Raw genomic sequence first — 13284 nt, forward strand, 5'->3', positions numbered from 1 at the left:
AACATTGATTCCCATAATATGCTAAAATGTCAAAATGGAGAGAAAGAACATTCGTCTTTCACAGGGAAGAAGCAGCAGCCAGGTTTGGGTCTCCTTGCAGCTCTGAAACCCCAGTGCCACTTCCAAACAGGGTAGAAGGAGCAGTGCAGCCACCGAGTTATGTCCAGCAGATGGGCCCAATGTAGCATTTTCGTCATCTTTTCTCACACTGAATGTAGTTATTATACATGCCATTCCCCTCACTAGAGCATGGGCTCCTTGAGGAGAACATATTATAAGAATATGCCCTTCATACCGTCCAGTGCAGTGCCTTATTTTTAACTCGATGCCAAACCTGTTGCCATTGAGTCAATTCTGACTCATAGTGACCCTACAGGACAGAGCAGAACTGCCCCATGTGGTTTCCAAGGAGTGGCTGGTGGAGTCAAACTGTCAACTTTTTGTTTGGCAGCCGAACTCTTAACTACTGCACCATCAGGGCTCTACTCTTGTTCCTAGTAGGCATTAAATACATGTGCAAGGTAATGAAGTGGAACTCTATATGTTTTATGCATTTGCTGTAGCTATAAGTTTTTCATAATGTTGCATAAGCCTGAATGCTTACTCATAGCAGGCTTGAGCCAAGAAGGCATGTTTGAAAATATTGGTACTGGCTCATCTGCCAAGCAACTGGCTATCATGTAGAAGACAGCTACCATATGATCATCAGCACCTCCCTTTTTAATATATACATTTGTAATGTCCAAGGACCTTTCATGTCTTACTCTTACTTGAGCCTGCCACCAATATTGTCAAGAAGGGAGCACCATCCCCATTTTCCACATGAGGAACTTTAAACCATAGAGGTTCAGTGACTTTCCCGGGGTCACAAAACAAGTGAAAGAACCTAGGCTAGAATCCACATTCCCTTAAACTTTTAAACTCTTCTAATTCCACTCCCACTACACCAACACAGTGTGTACCCCAGAAAACCCACAAACACACACACGCACTTCATATATACACTCTTATCCTCCCAAAATAGTCGTACAATATTTCCAGCTTTTTCATATCAATCTACTTCAGGCTGGTACTTACTGATTTCAATTGCTTTTCCCATCCAAAGACCCAAGGCTAGGTGATTTACTGACAGAACTCCAACAGGTTTCTCTGGCCAGTTGTACCAATTCTTAGACGGTCCTGTTTTGGAGCTTGCCTGTTCTGGGGCACTCACCAAGGGAACTCTGCTATCAGAGACAAGGGTGTGCTGTTTCAGAGAAACTTGCCTGGGAGATACCATTACAGTGTGCAGTGGAGGGAAGCCATTTCCAGGATCATTTGATCAGGAGGAGCTGAGCTACTTGTTAGGCAGGAGATTCTCTAAAGCAGTAGGACGAGCAAGGGAGGCACTAGCTCTTTTTACAGTTGCCTAGTTTCAATCTTAGATCCTGCAAAAGATAGCTCACCATTGACATACATACAGGCACACTTACACAGAGGACAGTCATGTTCTCTCACACGCATACAAGCAAATGAGGTCAGTTCTGCGGCAGTCCTGTTCTTTACTTGGATCTTTATGAGTAACTTCATTGTTTTCAACAGGAACTTGACATGTCCAATAAGCCAGCATATTAGAGGTGCAAATTTCACTGTCAGGTTGCAAATCAGGAAATCGATAGGCACACCCCAGCATCCAGACTTCATACACTGCATATACTATGAGGGACACATAGTTCTTTTTCAAGTGACTTCTTTAAGCTTCTAAATGTATGCAGCACCATACTTTACTGTTCATTGTGTATGCTTCAGGAGCCAAAACTGCCAAGAAAATGCTAATGATTATCTAATGTGTGTTTATATTTGCAAACTGGTGCATTATTACAGGTTTCAGTTTTTCATTTCCAATGTTGACACGTCTAAGACAAAATAAAATGCATAAGGAACAAAGGTAGAAATATTTTTAAGCATAAAAATAGAAGGGATTATCCTAAAAGACGCCTCAAAGAAATGGATGAGAAAAAGAAAAGTGGAGTAAAACCTAGTAATAAAACATCTCCTAGTTCTCACAATCGAGAATGCAGTATTCTTGGAAGCATTCAGGTGAAACAAATTAGATGCGGACTAACAGCACAGTTGAGCCAATACGACAAATCAATGTCTTAAGTCTCTGGAGTTCTAGCTGCTCCCTGTTACTATGCATGAATGATAATTATACCCTTTTCCCTGATCCACCCCAGTGAAATACCCACGCATTTCCTCAAATTCAAGCTGAGAAGTTCATTTCCCAAATTTGCTAGGGTTTTCTGTACACCATCTGAGCAGATTCCTGGGCATTGCTTTTCAGCCAGCATGTGTGGTAGCTCATCGCCCTAGACCCTTCATCTACTCCCAATTTCTCTGTACCCAAATCCATTTTCTCAGGGAAGGTGCCTATTGCACGTCTGAAGAGGAGAGCTATATGGGGGCAACTAAGACCTGGTATTATTTCCAAACTAAGAGCCTGCATCAACTTAGCAAACTCACATTTTACCAAATAAGTGACCTCTTGCCAGAACAAGAGGCCAAAGAATTTGAGCTGGCATAAAATGTAGCAACACTTCCTCAAGCTTTTGCCCCTTGACCTGTTTACATGCTGAGCATGTGTCTCACCATTTTATTTGGGGGCTATGATTAAGGGGAAATACCATCTATATTAATTGGCTTCCCTCAAGTACTGAAGGAAGAATGAGACATGACAAGACCCATTTGCCAGATATCCCACCTCACAAATGGTAAGAAACAAACATTCAGCTGGCCATGGCCTTAGTTATACGAATTCTCCACCTTCTACCCCCACCAAAGACAAATGTTCTCCCTTAAAGAAAATTGGCCACAGGTCTGAGAAATTATCCTTGTCCACCCAAATTATTTTCTCTATAAACCAAAAGCCTGATCTGAAGGATGACCTCACAATTGAGCCTTTTGGCCTCCCCGTGCCTGATACCACTTGTAAGTTGTTGGATCCACCAAGTAGTTTATTGCCCTAGCTGTCCATTACTCGACTACCTGGTTGCAACCATAACTGTCCACTCATATAAGATAAGGCTCATCATTGGTTCACACTAGAGCTTTGTTTCCCCAGTATGCCATACACACACGCCTAAGTCTTTCTGTGGCCCTGAGAAGCCACCAGCCTGAGGTCACAGGGTCCAGCCCTCACCTTGAAGGAAGGAAGATTTGGTAGACTAGAAGGAAAATTGCTGACAAAGCATAAGCCAAGTTTGGGGCAAGTGGCTGGGAGTCAGCAGGCCTGAGGGTCAATCAGTCAGCAGTTCCCAAATTATTCCTGTGGAGCCTGTACTGTGGCCTAGAACACATCTTGACAAATAATTTGGAAAGAATGGGGGAGGAAAGCTGGGAGTTTATAATAAAAATACATAACTCTATAACTCTGCATTAAACAATGTTCATCTTAGTCTTCGTTCTCCTTTGAGATTGATTCTGATGAATTCCCTATGTCACAGCACTCATAATCATGTCAGGCCCGCCACCAGCTGGTTCTGTGGCCTTTAGCAGGCCTCCTAGGCATGCCCTATACTCTTCTGCACACATTAAAAATGAGGTTCTATTGGTTACACAGCTGCATAAAGAGGAGAAAGAAAAGACATTCTAACATTGCTTTTCACAGAAAAATAAACCAATTATGTGCTTTCTTCTTGTTGATTTCTGATTGACGTACATTTCAAAGACTCTTGAGACCAAAACAGAGACCTACTACCATTTGAGGAATCAGACGGTAACTCCAAGAATAAGATCTATCAAGGAGGCCCCTTAAACAACCCATCTGTGCCTGCATTTATTTAGTCAAACAAAAAATATTTATTAAACTTATGTGCCAGGCACTATGCTAGGTGTTGGGAGTAAAGAGATAAATAAGTATCCAGCCCTGAGTGAGATTCTACACTCAAGTAGTGGGTTTTATCTCTGGCCACACATTATATATGAAATGTATATAAAGTATACAGACAAAAATATAATAAGGGTATACGCATTGCCAAATGAAGAGTGCTTAAAAAAAAAAAGGTGGGGCTCCAGGACTTCAACAGAGGGCAAGGCTCTATTTACTGATGCTATCCTATTTTTTATCCTACACGGTCACTGTGAGTCAGAATCGACTTGACAGGTTTGGTGTTTTGGTTTATCCTATTGTATGAGAAATCGATGCCAGTAACCATACTACCATATGTAAGGAAAGTGTTTACTATTGTTCCAAAGAATATCACTGCCTTGTCTTCTGTCCCCATGCCACCCACATTCATTCAGGAAACATGTGCTGAGTGACTACTATGTACCAAGTATTGTGCCAGGTATAGGCGCTACACAAAGACAGATGAATAAGGACCAGTCTCTGTCTTCAAAGAGCTCACAGTCTAGTGAGGCAGGCACACATGCATACATACAATAGAAACACATTGTAATGCAACCCAGGTAGGCACAGGATGCTCTGGACGGACAGGGCAGGAAGGGTAACTAATGTTCCCAGAGGGATCAGAGGATACAGCATTTGAGCAGGATGAGTAGGAATTCACTGGAATTTGAAAATTGGAAGTTCCAGTTTGGTGTAAGGTGTTATTATTCAACAGTATATTCCAACCTAAGAATATTCCGAGCTTATGAGACTAAGTCTTTTAGCCTTACGTCTTCGTTTCTGCTAAACTAAGTGATGCTGGTCCTGTGTGTGGAAGAGAACAGATCTGAAACCTTTGAAAGAAAGTCACATGTGTGAGACTTAAAAGACCAAATATACTGGCTCCCGATGAGCTACAGAAGAAAAGATCAGTATGACCTGACACAAAGCATTTTCTAGAGCTGTTTCAACGTATGAACAGGACAGACCTCTTTTGGGAGAAACATATTTGGAACATAACACTTGGGGAAAGAAGCTCCTTCTTTTCATGTCACATTTAAGAACGAAGTTGCATCTTATTAAGCAGTTTTAACTTTGGGGGTGAACTTTTGGTCAGTAGGTCTTTTATAAACCCAAAAGAATTGTCTCCAACAAAGGAAAGGTGACTAATTCCAGCTCCATTTCTGGATTATTCTGTGATCTTGAGAAAATCATTAAACGTTCATAAACATATTCATTCTTTTAGCATGGATAGAGTGTCTATTATGTGCCTAGGTAGGCAGAGGATGGTTTGGAAGGAGAGGGGAGGAAGGATAGCTAATGCTGCCCAGAAGCGTCCAGGGGATTTAGCACTTGAGCAGGGTACTGAAGAATGAGTAAGAGTTCACCATGTTCTAGGGCAAAAGATGAACAATGTACAGTCCCTGCCCTTGAGGAGACTTGAAGTATAATGGGCTGTGGCCATGACAGCTTAGTGTGAAGCTGAGAACGGGTTGCTAGGGAAGGACAAAGAGATGGATCCCCTAATAGCCTGAAGAATGAGATTTCACAGAGGAAATACACTTAAGCTAAATTTTGAAGAACAAGTTACCAAACCTTCGGGAGAGCATATTTCAGGCACAAAGAACAACATGCATTAAGACTCAAAAGCCATGAGAGACAATATAGTGTAGTAGAGGAACTATAGGTAACTCAGTAAGACTACAGCTGAGAAGGAGTACGAAGAAAAAGTAAGATCAGCAGGAACCAAATGAAGAAGGATTTTGTATGCCTTTCTATGGGGTTTGGACACTTGCAGTTTATATGAAGATGTTTAAAGCAGGTGGGTGGCATGATTAGCTTTGAATGTCATAATTAGTAGTTAGGCGACAAGGTAACTGATATGATGTCTAACACTGAAGATTTAGGCGATTCTTTTTTTCCCGATGGAGTGGCATGTTACAGGTAGCAACACGGAATTTAGAAAAAATTTAATACAAGAAAATGAGCCAGGGAAAGTATGGGTATAGGAAAACAAGAGAATTCAAGAGAGGACTCTATTTTGGACACTGACCAGATGGCCGGGATGCTAAACCTGGTGGGATTAACTGGTCTCAGGACCCTAAATAGAACTCTGAGTAGAAATGCATTTCTATCCCAAAAGGCCCAGGGGAATGTGGGAGGTATAATGGTTTTTGTAGCTTTCAGTTTTGAGATTCCAAATGAAATTTATCTAATTTTTAAAAGTGAATAAAGATACAGATGGTACCAACAAACATCATAATTCTACAGAGACTAAAAATCAAAAACCAAACCTGCTGCCGTCAAGTCAATTCTGACTCATGGCGACCCTATAGGACAGAGTATAAGTCACTGATGTCAAGGGGGATGACAAATTATAGGAAAAGAGGGACTGTCTAAATGAAAAGAAATGTTGTTCCAGTGGCAAGATAAACATGTCCTAAAATGACACAGGAACTGAGGAAAGTCTCCATGAGTTAATCCTGTTTTTCACTCATCTTCTTAAGTGGGAATGAACAACTGAACCTTAGCTTGTGGCTAAGCAGAAATAAAGACTTAAAGGAAAGCAGGCAGTAAGTCCCACGAAAATGAAGCCTTTGGCTGCAAAGAATCATTCTCTTTCTCTTTCTCTCTCTCTCTGTTATCTAAGATTCTATCTCTTTGAGGGTACCTACCTCAAAGGGTTGTGGTAAGGATAATAATAAGATCTATCATTTGTTGAGTACTTACTATAGACCAGGCATTGTGCTAAGTACTTTACATATATTATCTCATCTTATCCTCATAACAACTCTATGAGGCAGATGATATTAATGCCACTCCCATTTTACGGATGAGAAAGCTGAGGCTTATGGAGGATGAGTAGTTGACTCAAACAAGGTTACACAGCTATTAAGTGACCAAACTGGGATTCAAATGCTAGCCTGGCTGATTGCAGAGCTGGTGCTCCTACTGACTCTATTGTAATGGCTGAATGGGTTATGAAATATTTGGGAAGTATAAAATATCATATAAATGTAAGGCGGTTGGTCTTCTTAGCACTTACAAAATTCAAATGAATTCAGGCAGGTACATTTTTCCCTTTCTAAAATTCAGCCCATCCTATAAATTGTATAAATTGCCTTTGGTGAGTCTTGGCACATTGGCAAGAAATGATGAGATTAAACCTGCCAGGGTATTTCTCTAAAGCTGTCTCCTGGGGAAGGTGGTAACTAAATCTTAATTAAGTGCAATATTCTTATTGAAGTCTATAGCTTACTTTTCTTTCTTTACCTCTGACAAAGGTCTCTGTTACATAATCTTCTGGAAAGATGACAGAGCCCTATGTTGAGTGTGATGACTACAAGAAGGTTTGCTTTGGGAAGTGGCTTCTCTAAACGCTGACTGTTGTCCCCAACCACCTTTGAGCCTTCAAGGACTTTGGAGCCTGAAGACCGCTGGATTACATAATAAAGATCCCTCCAAGCTCTAAAGACTGTTGCCTGTTCTTTAGTTTCATGGTGACTTCATCTTTCCCACTCAAATGAAAGTACCTCGAAGAGCAGTGTATATGCTTTTCACTCAACTGAATCTCCTGCTGGGCCTAGTATTATGGGGGGTGCCCATAAGAGATCCTCAATCTGAATTGGTAATGTCACTGGAATTCTGGGACTTGGGAGCAGGATCATAAGAAGCGAGATACTGGATCTGTGCTAACAACATGTTGCTCCCCGCCCACCTCTTTCAGCCTCTTAATTGAATCTCACAAGTAACTATTCTGGGCCTGGCGTTGTACTAGACATTAGTAATCCAAAGAGTAAGACGATGTGGTGTTGCTATCATAGAAATCCTCAATCTAATGACAACAGGGCAGTGGGCTGGGTGGTGTTCCTGAGTATGGACTCTCCCCCACACTGTGCCAGATCCACATCAAATGGCAACTTGGGCATATCTTGTATGCATTTTTGCTGCAGTGAGACCTCAGCAGGGAAAACCATGGACTAGGGTAGTTCCTATAAGGCGCTCTCATGTTTCTAAGTCTCTGGTGGGGGACTGGGCTGGCAGCAGGTTCCTGATGCACTTGTTCAAGCCTGGGTTTTGTGCTGCTTCTTAGTCTCTTGCAGGGAACTCTATAGTCTAACTGAAGTTCAAGGAACTTTCTTCAGCTTGTCTTTACCCGTGCCTACTGAGATATCGCCAGTAACTTGTTAGTAACCTACCCTACCCTACGCACTGCCATGGAATCTTTCTAACTCATAATGACCCTATAGGACAGAATAGAACTGCGCCATAGGGTTTTCAAGGAGCAGCTGGTGGATTCGAACTGCTGGCCTTTTGGTTAGCAGTTGTAGCTCTTAACCACTACACCACCAGGGCTCCTTGTTAGTAACAGCTGTTGAAACTTCGGTGGGGTCTATGTATGCATATGGACTTCCACAGTAGAAATTCGTCATCCAGCTAGCTCATTAACCTTTTCTTTCCCTTTCTTAAATGCCATGTTCCAGGGTTAATGGGGAATTAAGTAGACCTGGCCAGATTACAGGTACCTGTTGGAAGCAGACCTGCGCTTTCCATGTGTCTAATCAGCAGGCAATTTCAGATCATAAACAGAAGATCAGAGGCACGCACTTTTGCATAGGAAACCATCAAGAGCACATAAAGAAATGCACTCTTCACTTTCCCCTCCCCCTGGCAGAGCAATAAGGTGACAAGTTAAGCAATAAACTTCCAGAAAATAAACACACCATCTAAAAGCCAACCTCAGTTGGGCAGGCCTGGCAAAGACTATTTATCAGAGATGATGTCTGCAAAAGGAAACTATGCAGAAGGACATAAAACTTGATCTGTGTGTTTGAGGGGGTTTTGTTTCTTTTTAATCCTAGAAAGAAATTCGTGTCAGTGTGAAAGCATGTGAATGTGGGGCGGTATACGTATGTGTGAATCAGTGCGAGCAGATGTCAGTCAATGTGCTGATGATCTCAGTGAAGAAGTGTAGGTCTCTGTCAATGTACGTGCCAGTGTCAGTGTGCCCATGGGAGAGTCTGGGTAAGAGTACATGACAGTTTCCAGGAGAGTGTGTTCAGTGAAAGACACTGTATTTATGCATCAGTGATTGTTACGTGCATGCGGGTCAGTGTGACCAAGTGTATCCATCTAAGTGAGGATGTGGCTAGCTAAGCGTGAGCGGGAGTCGAAGTGGCCATGTGTAGGGTTAGTAATTGCCTGTGTGTGAGTAACATGTATGTATCCATGTGACTTGACTGACAATATGACTTACGTGTGGCAGTGTGGTGTATGCCCGTGTATCAGTCAGTGACTGCATGTCACTATGTGTGTTTTAATATGAAAGTGTGTATTAATATGAAAGTGTGTATTAATATGGGTGAAGGTGTTAGCATGAGAGCAGGAATGTGTGAGAATGTGAGCCTAGGTGGGATTGTGCCAGTGTGATATAGGAGTGGGAGCTGAAGTGTAAAATGGTGTGAATAAGAATGCACAAGAGTGTGAGGGGGCATGACTGAGTGTCTCTGTGGGAATGTGAGGGAGTGTATAATTTTAAGTGTGTATGGCTGGGAATGAATGTTAGAGTATGTGAAAATGTAAGCACGTAAACATGAGTGTGTCGTAAGCGTGACTGTGTATTAGTGTGAATTTGTGAGTACTGAATGTGAGTGAGCATAGGTATGTGTCAGTGTGTCAATGTGAATATGCCTGTGTATAAGTGATCACACGAGTGTGAGAGGGTAAGGGTGATTGAGTCAGTGAAAATGAGTGTGTGTATGATTCTAAGAGTTTGAGAGTATATGCTTGTGAGTTTGGTATAAAAAATCCATTGCCTTCAAGTTGATTCCGACTCATAGCGACCCTACAGGACAGAGTAGAACTGCCTCATAGGGTATCCAAGGAGTGGCTGGTAGATCTGAACTGCCGACTTTTGGTTAGCAGCCATAGCTCTTAACCCCTGAACCACAAGGGTTCCGAGTTTGGTGTAGAGTGTGATTATGTCTCAGTGTGAAGAAGAGCGTAAGTGCATGAGTGTGAATGTGTCATAACAAGCGCTTCTATGTGTCGGTACGATTATGTGTGAATGTGACCAGTAGGGAAATTGTGTCGGTGCTGAGTATATGAATGTAAGAGCATGCAATTCTGAGTACAAGTGAGTGAGTTTGTGTTTATATGTACGTATAAATGCAAATAGTCATCTCTGTGAGCGTGCATGCACATGTCTGTGTCCCTGTGAAAAGTTGTGTGAGGGGGAAAAGAGTGATGACATCAGTGCAAATGTGTTGAAGTTCATGAAATTGAGTGTATGTATGACTCTGAGTATGAGAAAGAATCTGTGATCACGGAAATTGATGTGAATGTGTTTGTGGTAGAGTATGTGTGTGACTGTGTAAGCATTTCAGGGGGTAAGGGTGATTGCATACACCTGTGTGAATGTGAGTGAAGATGAAAATGTGTGACTGTGAATGCATAAGAATGTAAGAAAGAGTGAAAAGGAGTGAGTGGGGGAGAATGTGAGGGTGAGGATGCACGGTAGCAAATATGATTATGACTGTGAGGGAGTAAGAGTGATTGTCACTATGAATGTGTTCAGCGTGAAAAGTGAGTGTGAGTCGCAGGAATAAACATGACTGTGTGTCAATGTATGAGTACAACTATGTGAGTGTGTTTGTGTGAGTATGTTTGTGAGACTGTGTGAGCACTCAAGGGTACAGATGACTAAAACAATTTGGGATGCTGGAAAACTCTCTCCAGGAAGTGTCTTTCTTCCAGTTACAGGCCAAGTTACGTAGCCCCTCTCAACCTCTACTTCCTCAGCAATAAAATGGGGTTGATAATAATACCCGTACCTCGAGCTAGTAGTATCACATTTATGATCAGAAACAAGACAATAACTCTTAGAACAAATCCCTACCTTTTAGGGTTACTGTAGGATCAAATGCTGTTATGCAAGTAAAGTGCCTAGCACAGTGCTGGCAAGAGTAGACACTCAATAAATAGCAGTTATTATTTCGCTGTCATAGAACACCCAGGAGAGATCCAGGGGCTTGCTTTTTGTCTGGGTCAGTTCTAGTTACCTTCTGTCAGGCAAGGCCTATAGAGAATCCCCTACCAGAGCATCTCCAGAAAGTTGAATGCATCAGTATCAACAAGGCTGTAATTTCATCCCTTCAATTCCACAGCCAAAACTCTGGAGCTTGCCTTTCATGAAAATGCATCACAGAAACACCTGCTGCTGAGGCTGCAGTTCTACCTCGTCCTGCAGGCCCAGCGCTGGTTCACACTGAAAGGGAATTGGATTGCATATCCTTTGTCTGGTTTGGGTTTAGTTTTTCTTTTTTGAGTGTTTATTTTTGTTGGTGATTTGGTTTTTGACTTGAACAACATGAAACATGCCTAAGTAAGTAGCAAAGAGACAGAGGACCTGACAGAGTGACAGAAGGATGGCAAGATAACAGATAGCGAGACTACAGGGTATAGCAATGGAAGGCCAGATGGAGAAGCTGACAGAGGAAGCTACGATGGCTGCCTGAGAGGCAGACAAAGAGACAGGTAGATGATCAGAGAGACAGACCAAGAAACCTGAAAAAAGTTTAGAGGCTCAAATCACGAAGCTGCTGTGGAGCTGCCAGGTGCTGGTGAGGGAGACTAGAGACCTGTCAGATCTAATTCCTGCCCTCAAGGAGCTTATAGTCTAGTTTACCTGCCAATATGAACAGTCCAGGAACCTAGTGAGAATTATTTAAGGCAGAAGAGAAGCATGTGCTACACTGTACACCACAGACTCGAGGACTTTTGGAAAGCTGGGAGAGAAAGTGCTCCCTGGTTGGGTCGGAATGCAGAGGGAAGGTTCAGGAAGGTTTAAGCTATAGCTGCCAGGCCTGGAAGCAGGGGTGGGTGAGATGGGGGTACACTTTGAATAGGAAGGTAAAGTTAAGGTTATGGGGCAGTAGAAATGACAGGATCTGATTGGTGAGTTTGCGCCCTATGGTCGAAATGCCACTTACACATCAGGAAAGCAGGAGGAATGGAAATGACAGCTTGATGGGAAGCAGGTCTGTATTACACTGCAGCTCTGAGACGGTGTTTGACATTTGCAAAAGACTTGGCAATGATTGTTATGCTGTTTCTCCTACTCACCCCAGGATGTAGGTCAAGGCTGTCATTCCCATATTGAAGATGGGGCAACCAAGAGACCAAGGGCAGCTGAACCCAGCAAAATCCCCCAGAAAGTAGGGGCCATGCTCTGAGACTTGACTGATGAGGTCCAAGCAGGGTCTTTGATATGGTGAGCTCTGGTAGAAAGGCGGCACCGACCTGCATTTGGAGGTCCCTAACTCCCTGCCCTGGAATCCATTACTCACCTCACACCGCCACCGCTGCAGGACCTCAGCACAGGTGGGCGCTGCCCGTGAGAAGAGGCCGGGCTGGCTTCAGCTCTGACGGACTCAGTGCTAGGCACACCAGCTGCCACAAGATGCAAGGACTCAGCTGCACTTTCTTGGGGGGAAACCTGCCAAAAGAAGCATTGTGGGGGAGAGGGAACCTCTTTCCCCACCTGCTGCTACTCCCTCGTTCAACCTCCCACATACGACCCATGTACTACTGTGAATTGCAGGAAAACCCTTAAAAAGGCTAGAGAATCTGAGACAGAAGAGTAAAAATGCATTGTGAGGTAGGAGTACAGAAAGAACACTGAAGTACAAGCTAGGAGATGTGAGTTTCAAGTTGACAACTGCTGTTAGTCACTTCATTCTAGGACTACTCTTTCTCAAGTGGAAAAGACCTGCCCTAATCACCTTGGACAAGTGTTGAGAGGACTAAATTAAATAAAACAGATGGGAAATATGTGCATAATTATGGGAAATGGGATAGTCCAGGATACAATAAGAAACTGAGAGACAATAGCAAATGCAGGTTGCCTGTGCTTACTTAGTTTATTTCATTCCTCAACTCTGGCTCTCAACCATCATTTTCATTACCCTTCCCACCAACCTCCATGAACACACAAAATCTTCCTAATTTACTGTCATGTCACAGTTGCTGAGGGCCTTAGCCCCCGATCCTAATTGGAACCATTGCTGTTGTTAGGTGCCATTGAGTCAATTCCAACTCATAGCCTATGTACAACACAACGAAACACGGCCAGGTCCTGCACCATCCTTATTATTATTGTTATGCTTGAGTTCATTGTTGCAGCCACTGTGTCAATCCATCTCGATTAGGGTCTTCCTCTCTTTTGCTGACCCTCTACTTTACCAACCATGATGTCCTCCTCCAGAGACTGGTACCTCCTGAAAACATGCCCAATGTATATAAGACGCAGTCTCGCCATCCTTGCTTCTAGGGAGCATTCTGGTTGTACTTCCTCCAAGACAGATTTGGTCGTTCTTTTGGCAGTCTTTGGTATATTCAGTATTCTCCACCAACACCAC

The 13284-nt window shown here is 42.9% G+C and overlaps 1 protein-coding gene across 6 annotated transcripts in view; it reads right to left on the reverse strand.

The window, feature by feature from the left end:
- The window catches only part of PAK3 (p21 (RAC1) activated kinase 3), a 297238-nt gene that overhangs the window by 95100 nt on the left and 188854 nt on the right, over window positions 1-13284 (reverse strand). For 4 of the 6 annotated variants that reach the window (XM_049872068.1, XM_049872067.1, XM_049872065.1 and 1 more), the window contains exon 3: window positions 12214-12362. The exons of the other annotated variants lie outside the window; for them this stretch is intronic. The gene's annotated coding sequence lies outside the window, so the exon portion shown is untranslated. The remainder of the gene's footprint in view (window positions 1-12213; window positions 12363-13284) is intronic. 6 annotated transcript variants of the gene reach the window in all.

This window comes from Elephas maximus, chromosome X (assembly GCF_024166365.1).
Source record: "Elephas maximus indicus isolate mEleMax1 chromosome X, mEleMax1 primary haplotype, whole genome shotgun sequence".
NCBI classification, from domain to species: domain Eukaryota; kingdom Metazoa; phylum Chordata; class Mammalia; order Proboscidea; family Elephantidae; genus Elephas; species Elephas maximus.